This window comes from Capsicum annuum, chromosome 12, assembly GCF_002878395.1.
Source record: "Capsicum annuum cultivar UCD-10X-F1 chromosome 12, UCD10Xv1.1, whole genome shotgun sequence".
Lineage (NCBI taxonomy): Eukaryota > Viridiplantae > Streptophyta > Magnoliopsida > Solanales > Solanaceae > Capsicum > Capsicum annuum.
In genome coordinates, this window is record NC_061122.1 from 71889509 (window position 1) to 71896807 (window position 7299).

The 7299-nt window shown below is 36.9% G+C and overlaps 1 non-coding gene across 1 annotated transcript; it reads left to right on the forward strand.

Annotated features, from left to right (window-relative positions):
* The first annotated feature begins 4833 nt into the window (after positions 1-4833).
* On the forward strand, positions 4834-4939 carry LOC124889899. Its single transcript, XR_007048812.1, has one exon. It is a non-coding gene; the product is annotated as a small nucleolar RNA R71 (small nucleolar RNA).
* The last annotated feature ends 2360 nt before the right edge of the window (positions 4940-7299 follow it).

Here is a 7299-nt window from a genome sequence, read left to right on the forward strand (position 1 = left end):
TTTTACGATCGGGGTAACTGAGGGTAGGGTTTTATTATGTCAAAAATATTGTACTCCCAATTTTTGGCCAGGCAAGCCCAAGCACTCAGTCCAATGAACTTTAATGACCAATCTAGCACAGCTTGCATGATCTAACTAATGTTGAAAGATATAATATGTGTTTATTTCTTTCAGGTCAACCTCATGGATAAGTTTGATCACATCAAATTCATGGTACCCGAATGCCACACTCACTACAGTGATCTTTTAAAGATAAAGTTGCTATTGGAAAGAGAAATTTGTTTATAGAACATATCGGAGACGCTACCAATTCTCTATGACAAACTTGAAGCCACAGGATGGAGATGCTTTGCCCCGGATCCATGCCTTTCAAATGAGAAATGGGTCGATGAAGTTTATGCTAAAATCAGTGAAATATCATTTTTAGACCCACTTAATACAATTTTAAAGATATGGGGGAAACTAGTGAAAGTTTGGGCTAAGCAATTCAATGATAATTGTGGGCTCAAGTAGGCAGACATGGGTGAATTCAAGGAGAAGGGGTGTAAATTGGGGAATTGGTTGGTACAATGTCTATGTCCCAAAAAGGAAGTCTCATGGACCAAAAATAAAAGCAACATCTTCATGAATGACTGCACTTCCGAGGTTCGAATATGGTTGCACATCATTTGTAGCCGAGTGTCTCCTTGTACCCATATGACAACAGTCCCTGAATTGAGTGCTCGAATGGTTTCTTTTATTCTAGACGGCATCCCTTTGTATGTTGGTTAACTCATGGTCAATGAAATAGATTATTTTAAAAGACATAGTGGTATAAATCTCTTTTACCCTTCTCTAATCACTGTGCTATGCAAGAGAGTAAGGGTGGAATAATATGCTAGTGATACATGGGTGCACCCTAGTGCCCCCATCTACCATTTGAGGATTTAAGAAGAGGGCGCACCAGGAAAATGCAAGAAAAGAAAGATCAACTTGGAAGAGACAACATATAGTGAACCTGAGCCTCATAGGCCCACCACCATGGGACCTCTTAAATATATTGGAGTTAATATTGGAACCATTAAAAACCTTGTGGCTAGCTTACCTCAAGGGCCGGGAGAGCCCTTCCCCACCCATCACTCATATGTGTCATGTGCTAATTATGATAAGTACAAGGAGGACCAAAAGAAGAAAAAAGTCAGCTTGAGGAAGCCTACTCCTCTTTGGCGGTATCACACTGGGATCTTCGAAGTGCATATGAAAAGATAATCAATAGGGAGAAAAAGAGAGATGAGTTCTTGACCAAGATATGGAAGGAGGTGAAGGGTCTATAGAAAGTTTTGAATCCCTGAAGTAGGCTTCCTACTTCTTGGGTGGACAATAGTAATGAGGCCCCGATCGAGTGGTCAAATCTTGAGGAGAATGGTGATGATGCAGGGTCTGCAAGTGATAGAAGCCCTTGATGCAATTTCAGGCAGCACTCTTATCTCTTCTACCCTTGATTATTTATGCAGTAGGGACACAGTTACCTTGTTTGTTGAGAGTGTTTCCTTATTCATGACATTTGGGCCTATATTATTGATATTTCTGCATACTTCTCTACTCTTTTGGATAATTCTTACCTCTATTTTTATTTGAGTTATAATATTTAAAAAGTCTAATAGTGACCACATTTGCATGGATTAGATATTTGTTTTTGTTAGTTGGCCATTTTAGTTTGAATTAAACTAGATTAGTCTTGCCATCGTGATTAGGTTTCTATCAGTAGGTGCAGGGAAAGTCTGAGTACCCATGGCATTGAAGCTATAAAATACAAGCGAAGTCTGAGTACCTGTAGCATTGATGATTTGGGATGACATCCATATGTTGGTAAAGTTTGAGTAACCATATGGGTATTAAGCTCACCCTATGATTCATAATGTGAGGCTATGTCTTTAGTTTTTTCCATAAAGAGTAAATTATGTGTGATGCATATACAATGGCAAACAACCCCTTTCGTTTGAAATTTTTTACAAAATTCAAAGGCATGGACATGAGCAACTTTGTAATGATATTTTCCTTCTTTTTATGACTTCGAGAGTTGATGTTGGAAATTTAATGAATACCCCATATTTATCTATAGTGGGTAGAACAATTAAGCCCTCTTGACGGTACTCATATACCATGTGTGTAAGGTTGATTGTCTTTATATTTTGTGTACTTGTGCTATCTAAAACTTGCCCCTATAGTCTTTCATGGCTAATTTAGATTGTATTTGGTTGGAGAAATAATCTTAGGCCATCTTTGTGATTTTGGTACCCACTTTAAGCCTAAAAAGCCGATCCTTGCTTAAGTGTAATCCCCCATACCCACTTCGAGCCTTTAGACCAATCTTTGGAAAACATATTTCAAGCCATGAACCATTCTTTTTATCCCTCTTTTGAACCATACCCTTCTTAAACTTGAGAATTTAATTTGAGACAAAAAGCCTAAGTTGGGGGTGGAAAAGATTGAAGGAAGAAATTTTAGTGTCACAAAGAGTTAGTGTATACCTAATATGCCTAAGTTTTAAAAAGAGGCAAATAGAAGAGGAAAGGACCCAACAAATAAATGATAGCTTTAACATTTCAATAAAATGAGATATAAGAAGTTGGGTGAAAAAAAAGGGTAGGCATGGTAAAAGCAACAAAGCAAGGAGAGTGGCCCATAGTTATAGAGAAAAAGAAAGAGCTTTGAAAAATGTGATGTTAGAAGTTCAAGGAAGGGTATAGCCATGTTGTTTCAAAAATGATATCCTACCTTACCCTAACCCTACTTTACAATCTTAGAAAGTCCTTCGAGATCTCCAACCGCTTACCTTCTTTGTAGTGACAATTGAAAATTAGGGCAAGCTTATGGTATGGTGCTTGTTGACATGGAGAACTTCTTGAGAGAGTAAGGGATTGCACTTAAAGGTCCTTGTTGCATGATTATTAACTAGGTATGTGAAATTTTTTATTCTCATGAGAAGGCATACGAGTAAGTTGAGGTGGGTGATTTTTTTATCTCCCAGCCTAATGAGGTTAGCAATTCATTTTTTGAGTGTTAGTAGTTTTTACATGGTTGCTCACCAAAGTCAATTGCATCCTTTACTATTCCACCTTATAATGAGGAGGGTAATTAGAAACTTATTTTTCTATGTGTGAAATGCTTTTAGTGGTGGCACTCAAGTTAAGTCGTCATGATTATTGATTGAAAGAATAAGGGCACACATTGTCTCATAATATAGGGGTCATGTTGCTCGAGGACAAGCAAAGTCTTAAGTTGGGGGAGTTGATGAGTGGTGTTTTTACCACTCATTCATACTTATTATTCGTGCACAATACCTTGATTTGAATATATAAATAAGACAAACTTATGGTTAGATTCACTAATATCCACTCGATGCAGGTAAAAAAGCTAAGGTGGTCAAAAAATGTGGATTGGAGATGAAAATAATAAAGAAAAAGCATATAAGAGTGCAACTGAAGACCTGGATTGCATCAGCCCTGGTTACCGTGACCGCAGTCCTCTAGCTGCGGTCGCAGTCAGTCAAGATAGTCAGAGCAACGTGGTTGCAGAATCTAACTGCAGTCTCGTAGAAGTGATTGTAGTCCAATACACGCAATCACGGATCAGCAGGAACTGTCCCAACGATAGAATTGTAAAATATCATGGACGAATCCTAAATCATAAATAAACAAAAACCCCTTTTTTTTGGGTATTACTTATATCACAATATAGTTTTGAATTCTAAGCTTGAAACCATAATTAGGAAAGTGTGTAATCAATTTTGAAGACTCAAATTTCTTAGTTTCTTATTAATGAATGAATGTTTTGGTTAACCCACCTAGTATATCTCTCTTTACTTTTTTCATGAGTAGCTAAGTAATTTGTCATGGGATTATGTTGAATTAATGTGTAATTGTGTGTGGGTATTGTTTTGTTTGCATAGATTTTAGTTGTTGAATATGGATTTCACCATTGCTTGAGCTTATGAGTTGGGATTTAATAGGTGAAAACTCCAAATTTCTAAATGGGTTTGATGGGTGAAATCTCCAAGGTCTAGAAACCTTTTTTTCATCCTCAAAAGAGGGTCTTAGGTGAATATTAGATCACCCATAGCATCCTCAAAAAGGGGTTATCAGGGGACAAGGCAATAGTAAGCAATTAAGTCTATGGTTTACTACCCTTTGAAATCTTAAAAATAAGTGTTTAGTAAGTGTAAATCATGTCAAGAGCGTCATCCTAGAAATAGGATATTTGGTTGAGGTTTTGGGTGGTTACAGAAACTCCACACTTATTAGGTGCTCAAAAGAGCCAATAGGTAAAGTCGTTGTGGTTTTATTGAAAGATTGACCTCAATGACATTCGACTTGGCCTATCTATTACTTAACAACTAAATCCCTTGATAAGCCAACATTATCCCACATACGTTGCCTCTGAGGAGACATAATCCCAAGATTCCTCCAAATCTTGAATTTAGACCAAAGATAGCATTCACTCCGTACTCGTTAAAGTTTGTGTGAAGAATTTTTGACAAATTCCCCCCATTTACTTATACATGTTGTTTCCATTAGCATTCCAGGTAACCTTATAGTAACTTGAGCACCCATAGGTTGGAAGTCTATACCATTCACTCCTTGAGATTCGACCCCAATTTAAATTGGGTTACTTGACAACGACCACCTAATCCTTCAAATACAAGAGTAAATTGATCGTTATCAGTTCCTCAAGAAAGTTTGTGTCTTCATGATAATCCAATTTCACAAGAGAACCTCCCGCCGCATTGTCTACCACAGTTTTTTTAGTTGATCTAAAGCTCGGTAGAAGATTTGGAGAAGCATCTTATCTGGGACCTCATGGTTAGGACATTGCATATGTTTTCCATTGAATCTTTCCCATACCTCATACAAGGGTTCTCCATTCAATTACCGAAAGTTAGTAGTTTCATCATATAGTTATAGCATCTTGGATAGTGGGAAGTACCAGTCAAGGAAGAAAACAGTGAGTTAATCCCATGAAGTAATTGATCTATCTGGAAGAGATCAAAGCCACTATACTGCCTCTCCCATTATAGAAAATAAGAAGAGGCTCATCCGAATTGACTCTTGGGATATATGAGCAATATCAAAGGGTGGACACACTTCTACGAAATTCTTCAAATGTGCATTAGGGTCCTCATGGGCTTTCCCTCCAAAAAGTCCTTTCATCTGTAGCATATGCATCATAACACTTGTGATGTGAAAGACTCCTTTCCCATGAGTAGGCAGGATATGAATGGCAATTGTTCGCCCGACAAGACTTGAATTTAAATCATAGTTCCATGATCATTATGAAGATTACCTAAAAGAAAATAAAAACAACAACCAAAATAAATACATACCACTATGGGTATACCCTAAGTAAAACTCAACACCGCATAAGTGAAAATTAAATTTCACTCTCCGACAACGGTGCTGTTTTGATCATGCTCACCTATGTCATTTAAAGTGGTAGAGGACGATCATTTTCAATAGCTCAACTTATGTTGAGGTCGAATCCACAAGGAGAGAAACTATCTTTCTAGTCCTATGGGTATTAGTAGTTACTAAAATGATACCTGTAATGTAAACAGAGTTAAATACATGACTTAAAATAGGGGTTGATCTGGAACAAAGGTTTATCAATGTCTATTCAAGTTCACAAACTAAAGGCAACAAATGTGATTAAAAATTCAATATGAGAAGGATCTTGGGATTATGTATACCTAAGGGCAAGTTATGCATGGGTTCATGATGATTTGGTGCAAATTCTAGTCATTAACGATATAGGCTAGGTTGAAAGTTCTTGAGAATAGCTTGTCAACAAAATTTTAAGAATATCACTCATTAACCCTTTCAAGTACCTAATAAGTATGTCAATTAAAACAACCTAATACCCCAATTGGGCATCTCTATTTCTAGGAAGATGCCCAAGACATAGTTAACTCTCTACTCACCCTTATTTCTAGGATAGCAAAAAGATAGCAAACTACATCCATTATTGTTATCTATTGCTTTGTCACCCATATCACTCTTTCAAGGATGATATAGGTTCTAAAAGTTCACTCATATCCCTCTTTTAAGGATGATATGATCTTTCAAGAATTTAGGGTTTCCACCCATAAATCCATTTGGGCATTTGGGGTTTTCACTTACAAATTCCAACTAATTCAAATAAGCAATAGTTAAAACCATCATCAACAAACTAGAATATACACAAATACATTATAGCCCACACATAATTGTACCTTAGTTAAACATAATCCCAATACAAGAAAATTTAGCTACTCATGAAGTAAAGAGGAAGAAATATACCATAAGTTTTATTCAAAACATCCGTAATAATGGAGGATAAGAAGATTATTCAAATTACACTCCAATTTCACCAACTCAACTTGGAAAATTCAAATACAAAAGTTTCCCCAAATAGTAGGGTAACAAAGTTGCCAAAGTTTAATTGTAGAATGTGTTATCCCTCAAATTGGAAAAGGTTTTAGTATTATAAGGGATTTGGGGTCGGCTGGGCAAAATGATAGAATTTCCCCTAGGAACAAACCCTCCAGGCTGCAATCCCTGTAACTTTTCCAGGACCGTGGTTAGATCCTCATGGTCGCGGAGGATGAAAAATCTTGACTGGCTATGATCACGACCCTCAGATTGTGATTGCGATAAATGAGCCTAATTATGTGTAGGGTCTTCAGCTATTTACTTTTCTTCTTATTTTAATTCCTTTTTAGCTTAAATCCACATCTTCCTATCTTATCACCTATGTACCTATAAACTATGGAAATTAGCGTATTCAACTAACAAACTTTCCTCATTCATACCTTAAAATTATAGTATTATGCATGAATTTTTGATGTAAATGAGTGATAAATTCACCACTCATCATGGGGAAATTTTTTCTCTTGTTCTTTGGCTCGTTCTCCATCTCCTTAGTTATCTAGTGACAGCCATTTTCAGAGCAATAATAGAATTAGGGCACAAGCTGCCCAGTCTCAGACTAGTGAAGCTCAGTTAGGCCCATCTTATCCCTCTTATCAATTTTGTGAGAAGGTGCATAATGGATTTTGTGAGGATGAAAGGAATAAGTGCCTTAAGTGTGGTCAGTTGGGCCACCTATAGTAAGATTGTCCATCAGTTAGGGTTGCTATTAGGGCTATTAAGTTTCTAGTTTCTATGTCTTCATCTTTTGCAACAATGGGTGCTACTACTGGCTCCAATACTAGTCAAAATTACCTTTATTCTCTTGCCACTTTCCAAGAATTGAAGGCTTCTCCAGATGTTTCCACTGGTACAT